Source organism: Heloderma suspectum, chromosome 8 (assembly GCF_057233095.1).
Source record: "Heloderma suspectum isolate Gila_16-S chromosome 8, 16-S_ref, whole genome shotgun sequence".
Lineage (NCBI taxonomy): Eukaryota > Metazoa > Chordata > Lepidosauria > Squamata > Helodermatidae > Heloderma > Heloderma suspectum.
The window spans coordinates 21,480,214-21,505,378 of record NC_139465.1 but is presented as its reverse complement, the minus strand read 5'-3'; the positions used below and the strand labels follow the sequence as shown (position 1 = coordinate 21,505,378).

At 44.3% G+C, this 25,165-nt stretch overlaps 1 long non-coding RNA gene across 1 annotated transcript; it reads right to left on the bottom strand.

Moving 5' to 3' along the window:
* Window positions 1-1,358: 1,358 nt before the first annotated feature.
* LOC146338911 (uncharacterized) lies at window positions 1,359-24,766 on the bottom strand. The gene is made up of 3 exons (XR_014784660.1): window positions 24,625-24,766; window positions 16,007-16,129; window positions 1,359-2,037 (listed from the first exon to the last, which is right to left on the bottom strand). It is a non-coding gene; the product is annotated as an uncharacterized LOC146338911 (long non-coding RNA).
* Window positions 24,767-25,165: the final 399 nt, after the last annotated feature.

Sequence of the window (25,165 nt, the reverse complement as noted above, 5' to 3'; positions counted from 1 at the left end):
ACCTTTAAGGATGGGCGAAAGTCCCTTACCTGGTCCCGCAGCTTGCTTCGCGGTGGGGGGGAGGCGCTTCGGTTCTCCCCCCGAAGTTCAGGCCGGGGGGGAGGTGCCCCGCCCCGCCCGGCCAAAATTCAGGCTGGAGGGGAGGCGCCCCATCCCTCGCCTCCGAAATTCAGGCCAGGGAGGAGCGCCCCGTCTCCCCGGCCACGAAATAAAGAAGTAAATTAAAAAAAAAAAACCACACACGTGATAGGCTACGTAACGATTTACGTAGCCTATCACGGCTAGATTTCCAAAGTCAGCCATGATAGGCTACATAAATCGTTATGTAGCCTATCATGGGTGACTTTGAAAAAAAAAAAGCGCGTACGCAAATGGCGGCGCCCATGGGCACCGCCATTTGCGTTCCTTTTTTGGGCAGGGGTAGTCTACGTAAAGATTTACATAGACTACGGCGAAAATAAGGGCAACGCAAATAACATTGCCCTTATTTTTGCCGTAGTCTACGTAAATCTTTACATAGACTACCCCTGCCCAAACAAGGAACACAAATGGTGGCGCCCATAGGCGCCGCCATTTGCGTATGCGCTTTTTTTTTTCAAAGTCACCCGTGATAGGCTATGTAACAATTTACGTAGCCTATCATGGCTGAATTTGGAAATCTAGCCGTGATAGGCTATGTAAATCGTTACGTAGCCTATCACGTGTGTGTGTGGTTTTTTTAAAAAAATTACTTTGTAATGGCGGCGGCCAGTCGGAAGACCAGCCGCCGCCCACGCCCACGCTGAAAGGCCGCCGAAAGGCCGCCGGGACCTGCCGCCGAGAGGGCCATTCGAAGGAGGTAAGTCCCATCCGGGGGGGGGCGGTGGGGTGGAGAATTTCACCACCAATTTCAGGGGGCTGAATGCGTTGGCATTCGGCCTCCCGGAGATTTGTGGAGAAATTCTCCGCCATCCCTAGTGGGGTCATGCACACCTATTCTAGAGTTAAAGGAAGGGAGGGAGATTATCCTCAGCTAGAGATGTGTACGGATGGATGGACCCATCTCCATCTGGAGCAGGGGGAGCTAGATGAGCTCCCCCCCCCAGCTCATGTGGGCTGGACTGGGATCAAAATGGGAGTGTAATGGAGTATCCTGGAAAGAGGCATCACTGGCTGGCACTCTGAACTCCACACTAGGGAAGTATGAAAGATTCATTTCAGTTCATTTTTTATCAGGATCTACCCAGTTCGCAGCTTCCAGACAAAACATGGACATAGATGCAACCTGTGGTCAAAGTTCATACATTTCCAAGCTTGCAATAGGATTTGCAGACATCCCCTCCAAAACACATACACACACACATTCCACAGCATGCATATATTCCAAAAATGTACACAAATACACTTTAATCATGGGAGAAGGATGCATACATTTAAAAAATGTGTACACTTCAAAATGAAAACATTTTAAAAATGCATACATTTCAAAATGAGTACATTTCATAAATGCATACAATTAATGTGTACATTTGAACAATAATCCTCACGGAAAATAGCATGGATTTTCACATGAAAAGAAAAAAAAGTGCTCGCAATCTGACACAGGCTTGAGTCAGAACAAGCTTTGAGATCGAATTCAAGAACTTTGGCAAGCTCAGGTTTTCCTAGGGATGTCATGAGTGCCAACAGTGGGGTGGAGTCCTACAGACTCCCCCCGCATACTCGGTCCCCCGGATGCTGCTCACTGAGGGCGCTCACCCTTCATACCTCTAATGTTGCAGAGATGGCCCTGTTCAGCTGCCATCGTGCACAACAATAAATATACGGAAATTACAGATCCTCGACCTTGTGTAAAAATGGCAGCTTCCATGGAGGAGTAGGTGGCTGCCTGCAGGGCACTCCCGGGTCAGCCCTCCAGGGCTCACATGACCAGGCAAGCAGGGGTGGGTGACAGCAGTGACTCAGCAAGCGCCTGCACTTGGTGGGCACAGGGTGAGTCCAACCAGCCCGAGGTTTTCCTGATCCACAAATCCCAACTCCACAACATTGTTGAATGTCCTGTGTGTGTGTGTGTGTGTGTGTGAAAGAGAGAGAGAGAGAGAGAGAGAGAGAGAGAGAGAGAGATCTATCGTTACATTCTTGCTTCACTTCCATGGCAAAATAAACAAGGTCCAAGTTATTTTCAGCATTAACAGTAAAACGAAAAGCTTCAGTAAATAGGTAGTTAAATTTGCAGTGGGGGATGGGGGAACAGATATTTTTATTTTGTTCCATATCCATTTACATTGTAAAAGCATGCCATGTATATAAAAAGTGTGGGTGTTTTCTATTGCAGGAATTATATACTACACTGCCTTTTTTTCTCCCTATATAGGTCGGCTGATATGCATTTTACATGTAGAAAGCACCCAGAATTATGCGGGGGCCAACTGCTAAGGAAAACATGCGGTAAATGGTTGCTTTAATAAGTCCTGTTCCATTGAAAGGAAATAAAACCTGAGTATTAATGAGATATAATTATATATTTAAAATCTTTTTTCCCTTGTGCAGTATACAGAATTAATGCCAGTAAACTCACAAACTGCAACATTCTACTCCATTACATCTGCAATGATTAGAGATAGTTTGAACATCTGGCATATAATCTGTGATAGAAAACAGCATTCTGCACTTTAATGGACGTCTGGAGGCTACACATATCTGATTTTATTTCTCTCACTTAACTCTTCCCTGGAAAGATGAAATTTGATGCCTCAGCGCCTTCTTTTCTATGATTTTTTTTGGAGAAGTCACACACACACACACACACACACACTTTTCTTTCTCCCCCCCCCACCTTTTGGTATGTTTTTTTAAAAAATAAAACACATTACTAGCCTGTCTTTCAGATTCACTTTATTGCAACCTCGAGTTTGGAAGACTATGGTGGAGCCTTTCAAGAGTATTCCAAAATTATGATTGGTTCAGAATGCAGCAGCTAAGTTCCAAACTAGGGCTGAGCCATAACTTCTCATTTGAAGCTTAAAATGTGTGTGTGTGGGGGGGGGGGGAGGCTGGATTTGGGGGCATGAAAACAGAGCCCTGAAATTATCCAAACATTTGGGGAAAATCTTAGCCATTAGTGGCAACAGCAGGAGATTTGTTTTCTTTCTCTTTTTAAACCTTGTTTTGCTACCATGTCAAGTGGTGATGATGGTGGCAGAGCTCATTGTCTCAAGGGGGCATTGTGAGTGGAAAAGATGGCCACCAGGAAGCAACTACTGAAAATAACTATGTGGTGGAGGCAAAAACAAAATGTAAAAAGAAAGAAAATAGGCAGTGTCATCACTACCTGATTCTTCCCAAAACTTGTGAATAATGTTGCCCCACAGACAGAACAAAATGGCAAAATGTTTCCCAAACCTACTGTCTACAAGTGGGGTGGCAAATTTGGAGAGGTGTTTTTGCTCAGCCTTAAGTTGCGCATCAGAAAAGTCATATAGCTAGGGATGGACGGATTTCCTACCTGCTGGTCCAGGTGGGAATCCTCCCTTGGGGGGAGGCGATCCATCCCTCCCTCTGGAATCTGTCCGGGCCGGCTCTGCTCTGTGGCATCCTTTGCTGTGGAACTCCCTATATGACATTCCCAGTCTGATTGACTCCCTTCTGGCTTTCAGGAAAATGGTTAAGTCTTCTTTGGAGAATGGTTTGGATTTGTTTACTTAGTTTTGCTAGAAATTATGCGATACATTTTAAACTGCTTCTTGATCTTTATAGTATTTTGTATTTGCTTTCTTTATTTAGCTGTGAGAATCTATTGGCCTGGTTTGCATGTAATGAGAACCCACTCTGAGTGAATTTCTCCACAGGGCTTCTCATTGTGACACTGGCCACCATTTTGAATATTCGGGGCAAGGCAGGGAGGACACTGTAGCTTCTCATTACATGCAAGAAGGGTGGGTTGTTGGGGAGGCTAACAAGCCACCTGCAATGTTAAAACAGCCCATGGGGCTTCAACCACACCAACAACCCACCCTCAAACATAACAAAAAGCAGCAACAGTGGGGGCTTCGACTGGCAGCCTAGCACCCGTGAGCTGCCCAACCCACCATGGCTAATAAATCATGGTGGGCTGTGGTGATTTCTCAGATTAGGTCATTGCATGAAGGGTATTAAAACATTAGACATAAATAAATAAAATTGTAACTAGGGCTCCCAAGCTTTATGTGGTTTTAATGGGAGCTGATCAACCTACGATTTTAACTGAAGTATTGGGATTTTAAGAGATGATTTCTGGGAGTGAAGGGCAAAGGCTCTATTCTACCTCTAAATTTTTGCAGCAGAGGCTAACTATGCACAGCCCTCCAGTCAGACAATTTCAAATAACATAATGCTGATTTGAGCAAGGAAAGGAAAGGTTCCTCCTGTGCAAGCACCGGGTCATTACTGACCCCTAGAGGGACGCCGCTTGCGCTGGCGTTTTCATGGCAGACTGTACTGTAGTGGGGTGGTTTGCCATTGCCTTCCCCAGTCATGACTACCTTTCCCCCAGCAAGCTGGGTACTCATTTTACCGACCTCGGGAGGATGGAAGGCTGAGTCGACCTGAGCCAGCTACCCGAGACCCAGCTTCGAACTCAGGTCATGGGGAGAGTTTCGGTTGCAATACTGCTGCATGGCTAATTGGTAGGCCACATGATTTGTATAAAGGCAATCTAACATCCCCAGTTAAGAAGATGGCAAGGTTTGGGAAGACTCCTAACTGAGATCTCTACCAGTCTGAATAGATAGGCCAATGGTCTGACTCATATAAGCCTTCTCCATGTGCTCATATGATTGGCTGTTTGGCAGGGGAGGAAGACAGGATAGGGCAAACCCACCACTTTCCCTCCCCATACAGCTGACAGGTAGATCTCAGAACATCTAAGATAGTGATCATCATTCATAAACCTGGCTGATGGATAAAGGTAGGGAATAGTTCATGCAGCATTTGTTTTGCATGGACAAGTCCTCAGTCAGCTAGAACTACCCAGAAAGAAGACATTTCCTGTATGCCTATGGCTCCTAGCTGGATCAGAGTAACACTTTAACCATTTTTCAAGTTATTTTTGGTTCTGGTATCTTACTTTAATAAGGAATAACCATGGCATCTTCTTACAATGAAAGGTAGCACTTTTCTTTTTTTAAAGTCTGAAAATCATCTCAAACTCCCTCCAATCTCTCTCTAAAAGGCATCTAAATTGACATTTTGGTAATAAGTAATTTTGTTTTGTGCATTCAGTCAATTATCAAGAAATTGTTAAAAACAACATGGTTAAATAATGGAGGGAGTAATCCTTTGGCCACTAGACAGCAGCTACACGGTCACAGGATATGTGGTTTTCAGGGAACTGACCTTGGAGAACCGACCTCCCCCCACTTCCGCAGTGCCTCACAGGCAGTGTGGAACAGCCCTATGCTCCACGCTCACAAGAGGAGCACAGAGTGGCCCAACGGGTGAGTACCGGGGGCGGGGAGGGGCGGGAAGGGGCAAGGAGGGCGGAAATGCCTGTACCACACATCCTATGTGTCACACAGCAGCCTCCTTCCCTGCTCCATGCTCCTGCAGCTAGACAGCTGCAATCGGCTGTCTAGATGAAAATGCAGGGCAGGAGGAGTGAGGAGGGATGATCCCCTCCGTGCTTCTCCTGACCTGCACTGGATAGGCGGTCGCCTCCGAGTTCAGAGGTGGCCACCTATCTGAATAGGGTTGTGCCTTAAAAATACTTTTATCAGTTGATAGAGAAGCTCACATTCAAGTCAACCTTCTTTGGATCTGTTCGATTTTTTTTATAAACAATTGGCAATTGGACAGCATGCATATTTATACTGAGAGGAGAAACCATAACCAACGAAAAAAGAGATTTTTTTTCTCACTATCAATGAATCAAGAAAGTTAAAACGGAGGCGAGACCCTTAGCTACTGAAAAAGCATTGTGTGTGAATGTGTATTCTTAATTTAGCTCCCTTTTATAATACAAGCTCAGTTTGCCTATCTCACCTAGGGTTTCCAATATTTGTACATTTTTTATGTCCCTGAAGTATAATTCTGCAAGAGCTTGAATGGCACCAAGTTTCATTGAAAAAATTAGATTATTTCTCTGCTCATGTAGGGTGTGTTTTGCCCCAAGCTAAACAGGCTAGGCTTTAACCCTACTGTGTTCTATGGGGAGCATCAAAAGGCTTCAATGAAAAGAGAAAGAAGATGACAGATCTAGCTTTCCCTTATTTATTGGACTATTATCTCATGCCAGCACCTATGGAAGACTTTAAATTGTGCTCTAGAAGCCAGAATTAAGACTGATTGAAATGTCTAGCATCAGTAACAAATCAGTGCCACTGACTGTCAAAAAAGTGTGTGGCACAATATTTGGCATCTTATTCCTGGACTGGGGGTGGAGAGGGGGTACGTATTTATTATTCATTTATTTATTTTGTTGCCCACCCCATGCAGCAAATTCAGGCTATGTGGCGACAATATACATTAAAACATAAATAAAGAGCAACCAAGTAAAATGACATCAACAAAGCCAAAGTCCACTCAGGGCCAGCTTCAATGCACAGAGATGTAAGCTCTCACCAGGTTGGAGAAGGCTGCCTTATGGGTGGGGATGTCAGATAAATCTGCAACAGCCTCAAAGGAGTTTAGATTTCTATGAATCTTACTCATGGATTCCACAGCAGGCCTGTGGATTCCACAACTCCTGACCTGAGTCATACAGATTGTGGGGATTTGTGGACCAGGGTTTTGTTTTGTTTTTGTTTTGTTTTTGTTTACTTTCTGGAAGTTTATGCAAATGTAGTGGTAGAAAAATACATTAAAATAATAATAATAATAATAATAATAATAACAACCAGCCAAAAACATGCATTTTCTCTATAGACTAAAGCATGAAAACGCACCGGGGCAGGGGGATTTGTGCATTTGAGGGGATTTGGGCATTTCTGCAAGTGTGAATTTGTGCAAATTAGGGAAACTGGAAAAAATCCAATTCCATCAATGAGCAGATGATGGAAGCAAAGGCACTGGACAATCCATGAAATGCAGACAGAACGGATTTTACAACATCCATATATCCCTACTTATGGGGCACCTCAAGGTTATTTCCCATTATTCACCATGATGTGGCAAAAGAGAGATCCAACCACAGGATTTCTGAGAGGGAACAGTCAGTGCTTGCAATTCTACTCCAGCATATGAAATGCACCAATAAGTGGAAGAATTACAGCATTGTGTCACCCACAGTGGCATTTCCCAGTGAAACAAATAGATTAAATTCTTAAGTAGCCACACCCTTGTTTCCTGGAAAAAGTTAAATATATGAAGGCTGAAGTCATATGCACACTCACTTTGGAATAAACCACACTGAACACCATGGGACTTGCTTCTGAATGAACAAGCATAGGATTGCACTGAAATCATCAACTCACATTCCTGTTTCATGGTCTAGGCATTTGCATGCCATACTCAATTTAGGAAACCAAAGCCTGAATCTCTCAGTTCAGAATAACATTGATGGATTTCCATCAGGAGTCAGGAAGTAGTCTTGATTTGTTTTAATAAAGACATCAGGAGAAGCCCGTGGAGAGACACGTGCATTGTGTTATCCGCCTTCTCAGATGGTGGAGATTGGCTCATTAGCCTTAAAGCATATCAACTCAATAACCCTATTTATTCCGTATAGAATAATGATTTACTTTAAAGGAGAGAGAACCATTGCAGAAACCAAAATGAACTCATTCATTATTAGCTGCTTTCATACTCACAGATATGCATTTTAACTTATGTACAAAAAGTGAGATGGGGGAGCAAGAAGGAGACAGAGTTAAGTCAAGTCTTAACTAACACAAAGTCAAAGGCATCCCATGTGTTTTATTTGCACAATGTCAAAAATGTTAACTATCTATGGCAATTATGTTAGATTCTAGATTACATTATGCAAACCCTTCACCTTTGTTCTTTAAATGTGGTTTTAACAAGGTGAGGCACTGTAAGCCAACACACATACACACACACACACACACACACACCAATATTTAGGGCTGCAATCCTATGCATACTTAGTTGGGAATAAGTCCCATTGATCTCAGTGGTGGGACTTATTTTCAAGTAAACATGGACTGTAGATCTTCTTTTTGGTCTGTGCTGATCACAGCCAGGCTTTCATCAAAACTGTATTTCTTGCACTCTTTTGAAAATGGATTATATATTTTTCTCAATACCTTGTGTGTGTATGTGTGTCTATCCGTCATTCAAGGACAATAATTTATGAACAGGGCTGGCCCTCCCATTCAGCATAGTGATGCAGTCATCTCAGGTGGCAAAATCTGAGTGGTGTGGAGGGGACAGCAGTGGAAGCTCCCATGCTGTTTCCCTCTGTTGGAGGACATATATATCAGGCAAGTCTGGTAGCGCCAATTTTGGTGGGGCAGAGTTCCATTTTGGGTTTTAGTTACAACTAGCCAGAAGTCTAAAGGAGCTATCCAAGATGCTGGACCAATTTTGGGGATAGGGTTCAGCACCCTGGACAGCTCCTTTAGACTTCTGGCTGGTTGCAACTAAAACCCAGGATGGAAACTCCAGCCTACCAAAAACTGGAGCCACCAGCCTCCCCTGTCATTCAGCGAGAGAGAGAGAGAGAGAGAGAGAGAGAGAGAGAGAGATTACCTGGGCATCTTGTCCTTCACCAAAGACATGTCTTCGACCGGCCCTGTTCATACATCCAGCGGAGGCTGGTGGCTCCGATTTCAGTGGGGCTGTGAATCCATTCTGACTTTCAGTCAGAAGCAGCCAGAACTCTAAAGAGGTATGGTTCTAAAACTATATGGGGGATGCGGTTCAGCACCTTGGATAACTCCTTTAAGGGTCTGCCTGGTTTAGTCTGAAAACCCGGAAGCGACTCACAGCTCCACCGAAATCAAAGCCACTAGCCGCTATGGCATACATCTGATGGAATGGGCAATTGTTCATGAACACTTATGCTGGACTGAATCCATCCATCTTTAAGGTGCAGTTGGACTCTGTTTTGTGTTTTATAAAAAGTAGTCTTCTGTTCCATGGTAATAGCAACCTCTACTGTCTTTATCCCCCGCTCCTTTTTATTGGTATGATTTAAAAAAACAAAAACAAATTTTGAACTGATACATTTTTTTCCAGCTCTCTAAATGAAATGCATCCCTTGATTGAGAAATGGATACAAATTGAAATGTTGTAGATCTAGAAATTTTACAATCTGGTACCCTCCAGATGTTTCTGGTCTTCAACTCCCATCAGCCCTAGCAAGCACAGCCAATGGTCAGGAATGCTGGGAGTTGTAGTTCAAAATCTCTGGAGGGCAACAGTTTAGGGAAGGCTTTGATATATGTATATATTCTTAGTTATTATTCCGGAGAGTATCTTGCCTCCACAGTCCCTTGTATCCTGCTGCTAGAAGAATAGTCTTGCAATGTTCAAGCAATATTGTTGCCAATAAAAATATTATTAAAAAGTAGATCCTTTAAACATGCAGAAGTTGTGTCTGAAAATTAAATATCCCAGCCATTAATTTCCCCGTCTCCAAATTACTGAAAAGCAACAGTCCCCACTAAAGCCTAACCGCTTGTAAAATTGGATTTTTGAAGATTAAGTCTTTTAAAAAGTAATGCTGGCCGAAGGGAGGAAATAAGGTGTGGGAGGCACGTTAGAGCAGCACTTTGTATCTGGGCCGCACCCCATTACACAGATGCTAGAATTCATTTCATGCTGATCACATCCGTGTTTTCAGACATTGTGATTTAAAAGAGCTGAGATAGTAAACCTCACAAAATATGGAGCAGGGAATGACTCAGGCCATGGGTAATGAGATATTGATCTTCCTGCCTCCAGGTCACAGGTTGAAATTTGCATAGGTTAGTAGTCACTTGAGTAGTACAAACCACACCACATCCAGGACTGCTTCTTCAAGGCCTTAAGATGCTGCAGAGATCATGGTGGAACAGCTGCAGATGAATCTGTTTAATAGTGAGAATGCTCATTCTCCAACTGTAGTGATGTGACTCTTGGTACATCACTATGAAATAGATGCATACACATAAAGCCATTGTCCTAGGCCAGGGGAGGGCTACTGTGAGCACAATCTGGCCCAGAGGGTCGAGCACCTTCAGCAGCCCCTTCCTCCTGCCTCCTACCAAAGCCTTGACCCCTAAGGGCAAGCAGCACAAAGGAGAATCACTTTCTTATCTCTGATCAGAGTAGCAATGTCCATTGCCAGCCAGGAGGAAATCCATTTCTTTTTTGGCTTGAGGGAGTTCCGTGGAGTACCCGACTTAGGTCACATTTGTGGGCCGAGACCCAGGTTTTTCCAGAACTCGGGAACTTTTTGCAGTATTTTTTTTTTAATTTGCAGAAATAGAGATTTGCACGAATTGTGTCTGTGTACTGTGTAAGTAATTGTGCATTTTGTGCAAATTCCAGCCATATTTTGCATAATTTGCATGAATTGCCACAACAGTTTGTGTAATTTGCACAAATTGCAGCTGTTCAGGGATTTTCTTTTTTATTATTGACACAGAGATTTGTGCACATTTCAGCTGCAATTTGTGTAATTTGTACAAATTTCAGCCACAACTTGCATAATTCATGCAAACGGCAGTCACAATTTGCATAATTTGTGCAAGTTGCAGCTGCAGTTTGTACACACATTGCAGCTGCAATTCATGTACTTTGCATAAATTGCAGCTGTAATTTATGCAAATCTGTATTGGGGCAAATAAAAAATATGGAAAATCCATGAATTTGCATGACTTGATGCAGATTGAGTCAGGCCAGTTCTCAGAAAATGGGCCAAAATCCGGGGTGGCGGGTGAACCAAGGGAAGCTTATCAAGCTGTACAATGCCTAGAGGACTAGGAGTAGCAGTAGAAGTAGCAGTAAGAACCTAAGAACATAAGGAGAGCCCTGCTGGATCAGAGCAAGGGTCCATCTAGTCCAGCATTCTGTTCACACAGTGGCCAACCAGCTGCTCATGGGAAACCCACAAATAGGACATGAGTGCAACAGCACCCTCCCATCCATGTTCCCCGGCAACTGGTGTATGTAGGCATACTGCCTCTGATACTGGAGGTACAGTAGCATATAGCCATCAATTCTAGTAGCCCTTGATAGCCTTGTCCTCCATGAATTTGTCAAGTAGCTCTATGACTACCACATAGCAAATACTGGACTTGAATGAAAACTATTATGCTTTTGCACTCCATGTGAGGAGAAAGCTATTTATTTCATTTATTTATTGTATTTATATTCCATCATTTCCTGCCCAAGGAACCCAGTCTTCTTTTCCATTTTACCCTCACAACAGCAACCCTGTGAGGTAGGTTGTGCTGAGAGTCTGTCGCCGGCCCAAAGTCACCCAGTGAGCTTCTGTGGCTGAACAAGTACTAGAAACTGGATCTCTCAGCTCCCAGTCCAACCCTTTAACCACTACACCACACTGATTCACTTCCTAAATTTTAGTTCAGATTGAATGGACTGGTTTAATTGGGTGTCCTTCAGTCAACATGGGAAATCTATTCCTTAGGCTAATAGGTTTCTCTGTTACTAAATTTGCTTTTGCTCATTTTCACTCCATTAGTGCTAACTATACTCCCTTCCCTTCAAGCACTCTAAGCAATCCTCTCCCACTCATTGGTGGTTGCTAACTTCGTATATTTCCAGATGCTAAATGGCAATATTGCTGCTACAGCATGTCTGGCCAAGTTACATGTACCGGGAAGGGCTGTAGTTCAGTAGCAGAGCAGGCACTTTTTATGCAGATGGTCCCAGATTCAAATCCCTGGAATCTTCAGGTAAGGCTGGAAAAAGACTCCTTTCTGAAACTTGGACCGCTGCTGCAGGACAGTGCAGGCAATGCTGAACTAGATGGACTGCTGGCCCAACTCAGTGTTTCAGATCTCATTGATTTGTATTAATCAGACCATCTGTCTGATTAAATCTGTCCATTTAATTAAGTCTGTCCCTCTTCCCCAAATCAGAAATTAACTCACAGAAGATTTGGCACATAAATGTATGTCTTCAATAGTGTAAATCAATAGTCTAGGTTCTAGAGCCTCACTGGTGTACATCCTTGTTCTAGATCCTAGAAAAATATTATTCTTCTCATCCAAGGTTTGCATGTGTGAAGAAGAAGTGTTTGTGGTGTGGGAACCAACTCTTTTCAGTAGAATTAACTTAGACACACTTGTGGATGGTGAAACTCCACATGTATCCTAGTGCTCAATGCACTATGACCAATTGGAGTGCATCTGCCTAGTTTACCATAGGATGTTCTTTATGCTGCCTCATAGCATACCAAGTGCAGCCTTAGGCCTTGTCTGCATTGCAGTTAATTTGCCTCTACTTAGGGGTTCCTTTGGCCTACCACAAATTTCTCGACTGTCATCTGGTCAGTCCAACAGATCCAACATAGACATGAATGTCTGTGCTAGAGGTTGCCTCATTCACTTCAGGGTCAGAAATGCTCCTTTCATACAACCACACTGCATGCAAAAATCACTTGGGCACAGAGGCAACTACTGAGCTTCAGAATGTGGCCAAATCCTATAGATTTCGACTTCTCAACTGAGATGGTGGAAGATACCAGAAAGCCTACAAGCAGACATGGCTGGCTCCAAACACAGGCACAATGGTAATGTCTGATTTTCTTGGTTGTACTTCCATACGTATTTTTGAAGTGCAAAAAGTTGATGTGTAAATTTGCCCTTCATTAGACTTCTGTAATTTCCAATTTCAGTATCTGTACAGGCCGCTGAGGACAGATTATGCAGGTCTGCTCCAGAGCAGCATAAGGCCATGATCCCCCAGAGTTCTATGCCACCCACAGTGTAAGAAGGAGCTGTCCCACACATCTGTGTGTTTGCATTTAATGCTGCTGGAGTAGTCTACTGGAGTAGTATCCAGCCATATATAATTCGAACCAGTGACCACTGGAACCATTGGGTCATGGTGATGATATTCACCAACGCTTGCAACATTGCCTTGGCCAACTATGTTTTCTTTCTTTCTTTTTAGCATCATTATTTCCCCTCCTCTTCATCCTTCTGTCTGTGGGTTGAATTCTTCTACTTGCTTTTAATCATATTTGTTTTAGCAGCTTTTTTATTCTTAATCCCTGCCCATTATTTTAACCTCTTCAAATTCCTTTGTGCTATTACTCTGTCCTCAGCGGCACTTGCAACACCTCCTAATTTACCATCATCTGTGAATTTAATTAATGTACAGTTTTCCCCATCCTTCAGATCATTAATAAAGATGTTAAATAAAACCATGCCTAGTACTGATTATGCCTTTGAAGGAGATAGGAAGTTACAATAGAATGCAATCTCGTCATAAATTATTGGCTGGGATTTTGGGTTGTTGCATTCATCATTGGCCTCTTTGTTATGGATGCAAACACAAATCAACCATTCACAGCGTCACACCTATGTCTTCTAGTTAGGTTGTCTGTAATCAGGGCCAGCCAAAGACATTCTGCTGTCCATGTGGCTGCACCATAACCCAAGAGGTGCTTTCCCATGATTCCTTGCTGGGCACAACTCTTCTTAGATTGCATGCCGTTTAGGCAACGGTAAAAAGAATAGATAATATGGGTGTCATGATAGTCTTATGTCAGCTCCTGCACTATTCAAGAATTTTATTTTCTCTAGAAATAATAGCTAGACAATCACCCTAGTAACATGCATGGATTACAGTACATTGAGGGTAGCAGGATCATGCTAACTTTCCCCCATCCTCAACTTTCATGGATTCATCCAACGGTCAGAAAAGAGTGTACCCATGTACACGCTGTAAAAACACAGGCTTTTCCTGTGGGATTTTAACCTCTAAATGCGGGAGGGGGGCATTCATGACTTTTCATGGACACCTGGAATCTAGCAGGCACAATTCAACTCTCCCCTCACACTCATATCCACACACGTTACATAAATAGGACTAGCATTATCAGTAATAGGTGAGGCTATTTAAATAATGGGATGTCTTCTGCCCGTACAGATGATAAACTAGCCAGTATGTATGATGTCACGGGTGCCCGACTGGGTCTGGGAGTCCACTGCCCACCCCCCACCCCCACCTGTGACTCCCGGACTGCACACACTGAGATGCTGTTCTCGCTCCCCCCCCCGCTTGCCTCCCCCGCTCGCGCCCTGCTCGCTTTCTCCAGGACTCGCTGCGATCCTGCCCAGTGAGCACCCACCATTTTCCCGCCTTTGTTGCGAGCGCAAAAAGGGAGTAAAAAAGAAAATGGGCATATTTAAATATGCACAGTTCGGGGCCAAGAAAGCTTAATGTATGTAGCATTAGAGGCATAATGCCTCTAATATTGTGCACATTAAACTTTCCTAGCCTCTGAACTGCGCATATTTAAATATGTGCTTCTTCTTCTTTTTTTACTTCCTTTTTGTGCACACAGCAAAGGTGGGAAAATGTCCAACGCTCACTAGATGGGATCACAGTGAGTCCGGGCAACTTGCCAAGCTCATGGGCAGCCTGAGCACGGGTCCGGGGGGGTTGAGTGGGGGCCGCGCTTCCGCAGATGCTCTTCCACAGACACCTGGAGAATGTGAGCTGGGGTGGGTTCTCACATTCCTAATTTCTCTGTAACATAGCTGGAACTTACCCAGCAGTGGTATCTAAGGGTGCAATCCTATAAAGATAGTTGCCAGCCCTTGAACTCAGCACCTGGTGACTATCCTATGCAGGGTGGCCAGAGCACAGAGGGGATCTCTTCAGTGCTCTGGCTGCCCTGCATTTCTGGCTAGACATGAGATTTCGTGCATCTGGCTGGAAACTTTGGAGCAGGAGACGGGGGGGGGAGACTGTGCGGTGGTGTGTAAAAGCCTCATGAAGATGCTACAAGGGGGAGGGGCCCTAGTTTACCATAGGATGTTCTTTATGCTGCCTCATAGCATACCAAGTGCAGCCTTAGGCCTTGTCTGCATTGCAGTTAATTTGCCTCTACTTAGGGGTTCCTTTGGCCTACCACAAATTTCTCGACTGTCATCTGGTCAGTCCAACAGATCCAACATAGACATGAATGTCTGTGCTAGAGGTTGCCTCATTCACTTCAGGGTCAGAAATGCTCCTTTCATACAACCACACTGCATGCAAAAATCACTTGGGCACAGAGGCAACTACTGAGCTTCAGAATGTGGCCAAATCCTATAGATTTCGACTTCTCAACTGAGATGGTGGAAGATACCAGAAAGACTGTGTGGTGGTGTGTAAAAGCCTCATGAAGATGCTACAAGGGGGAGGGGTTTATGGGAACACTGGCTACGAGGTGGAGAGGGAGGGGAGTGTGATTTATGGGAACTGAGTTCAGAGCCAAGGCCAAGGCTCCTAGAAACTGAAAAATCTGGTGGGCCTGTAGACAGTGCCTAGTGGCCATAGGATTGCTCCCTAAACTACAAAGGATCTCAAAATGGGGAGCCTTGCAGATTCAAGCCACTTACTATACACCCCAATCCCAGGAGGTGGTCTTCTATTCTCCACTTGCCTTGGAAGCTACCAGAACATGGTGTCAGAAGGTGTTACTGCAGTTCACAGACTCAACAATGGTCAAGTGACACAGTGACAAATGGCACCAACAGCCAAAGCTTAACAAGACAGTTCTAAATTCTGAAATCTTTCAGGCTATGCAAGTAAAATTATTAGAAATACAGCATCGATACATTGGGAAATATGATTGGTTTGCATATTATTTTCTGAAAATTTTGGCTATTTGAATTGAGGCTCTGTACGTGTTGGCTTATGAATCTTTACTCTCCTTTGATTAAATGGCAACCAATGGGAGTGGATAGTCATATATTATTTTATTTTGGGGGGAATTGAATCTAGTGCAGTACTGAACTTCCCTCCCAATGTCATGAAAATGCCCCCCCCCTCCCTGCACCCCAAAGGCAGGGGGCTATTTTATGCCACTTCGGAGGGGAAATGTCGGTGAATATTTTGGTGGGTTGGGGGACTTGGCACTTACCTTAAGTTTGCAAGGCAGCTGAGGTGGTTCTTCCTTTAAACCCTGGAATCTCTGTAGCCTCCTCCACTTCCTGGAGTGCCCATGAGAGTACTGGGAAATCTGGTGTGACTTACAGCAGCACTGCTTTATATAGAGAAAATGTGGCAACACAGTATTTAGTATTGGAGGCAATAAATGCAGTCTAGAGCCAGTTTAAAAGAAGTTCAGATCAACTTACTTTATTAGTGCTTTTATACACTTTGTCAGAAAAAAAATCTGTCTAATACTGTTTAACTGCAAGCACCCCTTAAAGGTGGGTGTGTGAGTGCAAGTAAGTGAAGGCATGGGATCTGGTTACTTGCTACCTCTCTGGAGAGACCGCAAGGAGCTTGCTTGTTGCAGTGGCAGCAGAAAAAGGAAGAGGAAGGGGAGGGAGCAGGAAAATAGGAACTTATCAAGCTACAGGACATTCTCTATTGCCCCCTAGACTCTGGAAGCATGCAGAGGTGTTCCTCTTATCCAACAGAGCGGATGTTGTATTATAACTTCTTCCTGTGGGCATTCCAGGAAACCTAGCCATCCAGGGAGGCTGCAGAGATATCAGACAGAGAGCAATGTGTGGCCTTTAAAAAAAGTAGTAGTTGTTGTTGTTGTTGTTTTACATTTTAAGTCCATTTAATAGAAGAAGGAGAACCCAGCCGCCTACACCTCCTAGAATGCTCTTGCGAGGAGGACATAATGGTCCCTCCATGGTCATTCCAGTGAAGCTGTGGAGATGCCAGAAAGCAGCACAACACTTTGGTGTTGTTGTGTTGTGTTTTGTTTATAAAGTTTAAAGGAAGAACACCCCTCAGCTACCCCAGCCATCATAGCCTGTTCCAGCTGGACTGCCCAACTCCCCTGCCCCCACCAGAGACCATCTACTACTGAAATGGCCCTGTGGGGAGGTTCCAAGAACAGCGAGGGAAGGAGGCAAAGAAGACATTAAGGACCCTGTGGAATAATCTCCCCTCAGAGGTATGTCAAGCCTCAACATTGGCATGTTTTAGGCATTTGTTAAAAATGTATCTGTATGTTTTGGCTTTCCCTCAGCCATGAGCTATCTTTGTACCAATCACATGATCCTATTGTATGTGTGTGAGTGTATGTGTGTGTGTGTGTGTGGTTTTTGTTTGTTTTGTTTCATTTTTATTCTTTTGTAAACGGCTTTGGGATTTGTTTTAAATGAGAAACGGTATATGCTATAAATATTGCTCCTAAAGAAGCAATAAATAATTGTGGATTTTTAATGATGCATTTTTGATGTTATCTGTAAGCCACCTTGAATGGATTTGTATCCTGAAAGGTGGGATAAAAGAATGGTAATAATTAACTAACATTAGTACCAATTGTGAAACCTCCCAATTTCCCCCCCTTCCGCAATTTCCACTGAAATTCTCCCACATCTCCCCAATGCCTGCGATGTAGCTATTAAAGATAAGGACTCTGTCAGAAAAGGAAGAAAAAAATAAGAAGTGGCAACCTGAATTCTGCACCATGAACATGATTGGATACACTAGAATTCAAATGCAGGCTTTTAAGAGCTAAGTATTCAAAGCCCTGGGTCTGGATGGAGAAATCTGTCAGTATCGCTTTCTCCCACATTTATTTATTTATTTGTTAAATGGCAAGGGCTAGATCCAAATTTGCACTGAATCAAGAATGCTGATGGAGGTGGACTTTCCTGCTCCCTCCTTCCCATGGCAGCCCCTCCAGTCCCCTGAAAAGGCTACACAGAGAGTCAGACCCTGCTGAATAGGGTGAGCTTTGGGGTATGTGGGAGGGGTTCCCCCAAAATTGGGAGAGGGACCTTCCGTTAGTGGAGTTTCCTCTCTCATAAGGTAGTTCCTGGATCCAACCCAGATTGTTTCCATCCATTTTATGCAGGGCTGTCCCAAGACATGTTGCTGCCTGAGGCAGAGGACAAGATGGCGCCCCCTCCCATTCCATGTACAAAAGCCAACAGCACTGGCAGTTGAAACTTCCTTCCATACAGGCAGCAGGACAGCATCCTTCACCACCCCTGAAGGCAGCAGACTAGCTTAGAGGGCAAAGGGCAGGTCATGTGGCCTACAGCTGTCTCCTCCAACATCTTGCTGCCACCTCCCAGCATCTGCTGCCTGATGTGGCTGCTTGATTTTACCTAATAGCAGGGCTGGCCCTGAGTTTTTGATGAAAACTGCAAATGTTGGTAAGTACTCATTAGAAAATGACCCAAATATATGTAGTGATGTCACGAGTGCCCAACTTAGTCTGGGAAGCCAGCGATATCCCTTATGTTCGGCCCCCCAGCCTCCGCTCCGAACTCCAGGGCACTGACGAGCCCAGCCAGCGAGTGCCCTGGAGTTCAGAAAGCGGCTGGGAACAGCTCAGACTTGACTGCCTGGACAGCTGTAAGAGATGCCTGAGATGGCTAGCAGCTGGGGTGCCTCTTGCCTCCTGCTGCTGCTGCCCGGGCAGCTGCCTTTGACAGCCGACCAGGCAGGAGCAAGAAGAGGCGGTGCCCTATTGCAGGCACCCTCCCAGACACTCCCCACCCTCACCCCAGCCCCTTCCTGCTAGTGCCAGCCATTTTGCCACTTTAAAAAAGAAAGAAAGAAAGAAAGAAAGAAAGAAAGAAAGAAAGAAAATAAGGGAGCTAAAAGAAACCGCACATATTCAAATGTGATTTTGCCGGACAAGCCCGGGGTTAGTGCGGGTGTCTCGAAGAGCTCGGGGGGGGGGAGCGTGAATGGGGGTGGTGCTTCAGCAAGCTCCCGGAGGACCTGGGGTGGTTTTTCACATCCCTAATTTATGTGGGGGGGTGTATTTTACCCATTCCCAGTTACTGTGGAAAACAGGATGCTGGATCAGATGGACGATTGGCCTGATCCAGCCAGGCTCCTCTTCTATTCTTATTGTGATATCAAATTATCACTGATTTTGTCAAGTACCACTACCAACCAGCTTCCTAATACACTCTTGAGCCTTCCTCTTACTGTTGTGCTGTAAAAAGGAGTGAAACCTTCTCAGCATTTTATCTTGCTGCTGTGCCAATACTTGCAATTATATTGAGTATAACAGTTTATGGTGATGGAACAATGTATCTCAGTTATTTCTCCAGTGAATCTATGGAAAGCAAAAACCAACTTGTTTTAGTGGCCTCCAGTTCTTGGTTTATTCTTATTATTGTTAATATGGAAAATAATGCAGTTGAAACCATGGCAAAGCCATAAGAAGAGTGGAGTGGAATGTTTCCCAAGAATGACTTATTATTTCATGGAGTACTAGCCTTCGGTCATTACATGATTATTGGCATTACTGGTTATAACCAACTCCCCAAATTGCCTGCTTCTGTAGTCCTTTTGCTTGCATCAACAAAACACCTAGTCCCGATACACAGTTGCTGACAGGAGGTATAACAGACAGTCTCATCACAGATGCCAGCATCCCACAATTTGAATCCTCTGTAGAGTCTCATCTCTACCTTCTTCGGATTTGCTCATCCTTAAAACATAATGTCACCAGCTTGTTGGACCAGGTTCCTTTTTTTTTTTTATCAGATTATAGAATGGTGATAGAGAAGCTGAAAAGACATTTCTGAAATGGGGATCTCAATTTATATAAGCAAATCAAACTCAAAATAAAACATCTTCCCTAGATAAAGTCCCTGATCTTAAACAAAAGCACATTTAAAACAAAATATATTAAACAAAAGAAAATCTTAAACAAAAGCCTCCTTAAGTGCCATTTTTCATAGAAAGGCAGGGTACAAACCAAATAAATAAATAAAGGGTGTTTCAACTATGTTTACACATATTGATTTGAACTGTTTGTACACATGCACAAACAGGGTTACTGGACACGTGGTGAATATTGACTCATAGAATCATAGAATCATAGAATCATAGAATAGTAGGGTTGGAAGGGGCCTACAAGGCCATCGAGTCCAACCCCCTGCTCAATGCAGGAATCCAAGTCAGAGCATCCCTGACAAATGGCTGTCCAGCCTCGTCTTGAAGGCCTCCAGTGTGGGAGAGCCCACCACCTCCCCAGGTAATTGGTTCCATTGCCGTATTGCTCTGACACTCAGGAAGTTTTTCCTGATGTTCAGTCGGAATCTGGCTTCCTGTAACTTGAGCCCATTATTCCGTGTCCTGCACTCTGGGATGATCGAGAAGAGATCCTGGCCTTCTTCTCTGTGACAACCTTTCAAGTACTTGAAGAGCGCTATCATATCTCCCCTCAGTCTTCTCTTCTCAAGGCTAAACATGCCCAGTTCTTTCAGTCTCTCTTCATAGGGCTTTGTTTCCAGTCCCCTGATCATCTTTGTTGCCCTCCTTTGAACCCTCTCCAGCTTGTCTGCATCCTTCTTAAAGTGTGGTGCCCAGAACTGGACACAGTACTCCAGATGAGGCCTAACCAGTGCTGAGTAGAGGGGAACTAGTACTTCCCGGGATTTGGAAGCGATGCTTCTATGAATGCAGCCCAAAAGAGCATTTGCCTTTTTTGCAGCCACATCACATTGTTGGCTCATATTCAGCTTGTGATCGACGACAATTCCAAGATCCTTCTCGCTCGTAGTGTGGTTGAGCCACGTATCCCCCATCTTGTAACTGTGCATTTGGTTTCTTTTTCCTAGGTGCAGAACTTGGCATTTGTCCCTATTAAATGCCATTCTGTTGTTTTCTGCCCAGCACTCCAGTCTATCCAGATCACTTTGAATTTTGTTTCTGTCTTCCAAAGTATTAGCTATCCCTCCCAATTTTGTGTCATCTGCAAATTTGATCAGCATTCCCTGCACCTCCTCCTCCAAGTCATTAATAAAAATATTGAAGAGCACTGGGCCCAGGACTGAGCCCTGCGGTACCCCACTCGTTACCTCTCCCCAGCTTGAGAAGGTCCCATTGATAAGCACTCTTTGGGTCCGATTCTGTAGCCAACTGTGGATCCACATGATCGTTGTTTCATCTAGCCCACTTCGAGCTAGTTTGCTCATCAGGATATCATGGGGCACTTTGTCGAAAGCTTTGCTGAAGTCGAGGTATATGATGTCTACAGCATTCCCACGGTCTACAAGGGAGGTGACTTGATCAAAAAATGAGATCAGATTTGTCTGGCAGGACTTGTTTTTGACAAATCCATGTTGGCTTCGAGTAATCACTGCATTGTTGTCAAGGTGCTTCCAGATGGATTGCTTTATGATCTGCTCCAGAATTTTCCCAGGGATTGATGTCAGACTGACTGGTCTGTAGTTCCCAGGTTCCTCCTTTTTACCCTTTTTGAAGATAGGGACAACGTTAGCCCTCCTCCAGTCATCTGGCACTTCCCCGGTCCTCCATGATTTCTCAAAGAGAATAGACAGCGGTTCTGAGAGCTCTTCTGCCAGTTCCTTTATGACTCTAGGATGCAGTTCATCTGGCCCTGGAGATTTGAACTCATTCAAAGTAATGAGGTGTTCCTTGACCATATGCCTGTCGATCTCAAGCTGCAATCCTGCCCCTTCAGCCTGTACTTCGCCTTTGCCAGGGGGGTCATAGACCCTCTTTTGGGAGAAGACTGAGCCAAAGTAGGAATTGAGCACCTCTGCCTTTTCTTTGTCCTCTGTTATCATTTTGCCATCCTTATTTAATAGCTGAACAACCATTTCTTTCCTCTGCCTTTTACTATGCACGTAGCTGAAGAAAGCCTTTTTGTTGTTTTTAGCATCCCTCGCTAACCTCACCTCGTTCTCCGCTTTAGCCTTCCTGACGCCATCCCTGCAATTCTGTGCTACCTGCCTGTACTCTTCCTTTGTTACTTGGCCTTCTTTCCACTTCCTATATGTGTCCTTTTTTGTTTTCAGGTCATCCCTAAGCTTTTTGTGAAGCCACATTGGCTTCTTCTGTTGTCTTCCACCTTTTCTTCTTGTTGGAATTGTTTGTGATTGTGCCTTGAGAATTTCCTTTTTTAAAAGTTCCCACCCATCTTGGACTCCTTTTCTCGCTAGCATTGCTTGCCATGGGACCTTACTGATCATTGTTCTGAGTTTATTAAAATCAGCTTTCCTAAAATCCAGGGTACGCGTTTGAGTACACTCGGCTTTTGCTTCCCTTAGAACCAAGAACTCAAGTACAACATGGTCGCTTTCCCCCAGAGTTCCTGTAACTGCTACTTTATCCACTAAGTCATCTCTGTTGGTTAGGATCAAGTCAAGGATAGCCGATCCTCTAGTTCCTTCCTCTACTTTCTGTAGGAGGAAGTTATCCGCCACACAAGTCAGGAATTTCCTGGAGGGGCCATGTTTTGCAGAATTTGTCTCCCAACAAATATCGGGGAAATTGAAGTCCCCCATTACTACTACATCATGCTTCCTTAAAACATTGGCTATTTGATTTTCAAAAGTTTCATCCTTGTCTTCTCCTTGATTGGGTGGCCGGTAGTAGACTCCAACCACCAGGTTCCTTTTATTCTTTGCTCCATTTATTTCAACCCAGATGCTCTCGATGGGGCTACCAAGCTCCTCCTCCTGTATTTCTGTGCAGAGATATGTATTTTTCACATACAGTGCAACCCCGCCTCCCTTTCTGTTCCTCCTGTTCTTTTTGAACAACTTATATCCTTCAACTGCTGTATTCCAGTCATGAGAGTCATCCCACCAAGTCTCAGTTATACCTATCAAGTCATAATTTCCCTCCTGTATTAAGAGTTCAAGTTCGTTCTGTTTGTTTCCCATACTCTGGGCATTAGTATATAGACATCGAAGACCATGTGCTTCATAGTCTGGCTTTCTTCCTACATGTGTCTGAAGACTATTATTGGGCGCTATCAGCGCTGTTCTCTCCATTGCAGTGCATGCGCCTACGTCCATTGTTACCCCCAACATTACATCTCCCTTCCCCGTAGGATTCAGTTTAAAGCCCTCCTGATGAAGTTCTTCATGCTGTGGCCAAACACATTCTTCCCAGCCTTTGTGAGGTGCAACCCATCCCTAGCCAACAGCCCATCTTCCAGTAAGTATAGCCCGTGGTCCCAGAATCCAAATCTCTCTCGTCGGCACCACCTTCGTAGCCAGTCATTCACCCGGAGTATTTTTCGTTCCCTTTCTATCCCTCTTCTAACTACTGGAAGGATGGATGAGAAAACTATCTGGGCCCCAAAGTTCTTGAGTTTCCTTCCCAAAGCTTCAAAGTCTGACGTGATCTCTTCGTAGCTCCGCTTGGCGGTATCATTTGTGATACTCCATGTTGAATTATTAACTCTCTGCATAAGTGAGTTATTTCTAAACTGAATATATATTCTAACCCATATAGGAGTTACATTTGAATTACAGGTGCAGGACTTGCAAAGGTACTGTAAGCATCATGAGTGAAGATGCCCTAAACACAGAAGGTGGTAAAGCAGCTCCTTCTCTCCTTTAGTCCCTTACCATAGTTTTCCAGATCTTTCATCTGGCAATGGAAATTTTCCACATTTTTGCCATTTAGGTATATTCAAAAAATGGCAATTCCTCTCAACATTTTGTGATGTTTTCTTTCACAGAGGAGTAAATCAAATGAAGGTAGCTTGCTTCAAGGGATTCATTTTGATACAGCCTCTGCAGCCAGCATAGTAACAGCAAGCAGTATTTTATTTTATTTTTGCTGTTGCTGTAGGTGTTGTGGTGACCAAGTCCTTCGTACAACAAGCCAGTTCCTATTATAGTTACATGCTTGGTGACTTGAAGTTTGCTGGGTGAAATATGAGTACTGAATTTGCAGTAAAGTTGTCTGGTGGCTTCACCACACTCCCAGGTAGAACTCATCATTACACCACTGGAAAAACTCCCACTATCAGGATCAGCTACAATTTGGCCTCATTTTTTTTTTTTTTGGCCATTTGTCCAAACATCTGCCATGCAAAATGCATTGTTTCCAATTCAAGCAAACCAGCATTCCACAAGTTTAACTTGGTGATCTCAAAAATCATCACAGACTGGAGGGGGGGGGGAACACTTATCTGAATCTATCCTAATTGCTTAGGGATGGGGGAGAAATTCATTTGGTTCACAGTTTAATGAGAACTTACCTAATTTTGCTCTTTAGAGCTGATACATCAACAGAAATTCAGTTACCCTTTTAAATTCTCACTTCTCTGAATTTTGCCATGAAAAAATGTGTATATTAGGGGAAAGCGAAGGGCCGTTTTGATGGTCCACCCCAGGCGACTGATGGAATCAAACAGATTTCTGAATGGTCTTGGGGACTGAGAGATGCTGATCCAGCCAAGGCTCTGGTTTCACTGTGGAAAAGTGAAATGCAGAGGGCCATTGACTTGGTGGCACCTGAGTGCCCTCTCCAGTTCTCTAGAGCCCACTCTGCTCCTCGGTATACTGGGGAGCCGGGGAGACAATGAAGCATGGTGGCCATCAGCTAGAGCACAAATGGCATAAGACTCGAAGTGAATATAAGCAAGCATGTTCTAGAGCACATAATCATGCCTATTGTGTGGTGGTGCAGACAGCAAAAAAGGTAGGGATGGGGGAGAATTTCTCCCCGAAACTTCGGGGGGCCGAGTGCCAATGTATTCGGCCCCCTGAAGTAGTTTCGGGGAGAAATTCTCCGCCCCCCTGCCCCCCGCCCCCCCCCCAGGATGGGACTTACCTTTCCCGAATTTCCCTCCCGGCGGCGGGTCCCGGCGGTGGTTCGGCAGGTCTTTGACAGGGGCAGAGGTGGCAGCCAGTCTTTCGACCAGCTGCCGCCACCGCCATTCCAATAAAAGTAAAAAAAAAAAAAACGCCCCTGTGATAGTCTACGTGACGATTAGCGTAGCCTATCACGGGTAGATTTGCAAAGTCAGCCGTGATAGGCTACGTTAATTGTCACGTAGCCTATCATGGGTGACTTTAAAAAAAAAAAGCGCGTATGGCTAATGGCGGCCCCCATAGGGAGCCACCATTCGTGTTCTTATTTGGTCGCTGTAGTCTACGTAAAGATTTACGTATACTACAGTGACCAAATAAGGAACACGAATGGCGGCTCCCTATGGGGGCCGCCATTTGCGTATGTGCTTTTTTTTTTTTTTTCAAAGTCACCCGTGATAGGCTACGTGACGATTAACGTAGCCTATCATGGCTGACTTTGCAGATCTAGCCATGATAGGCTACGTTAATCGTCACGTAGCCTATCACAGGGGCTTTTTTTT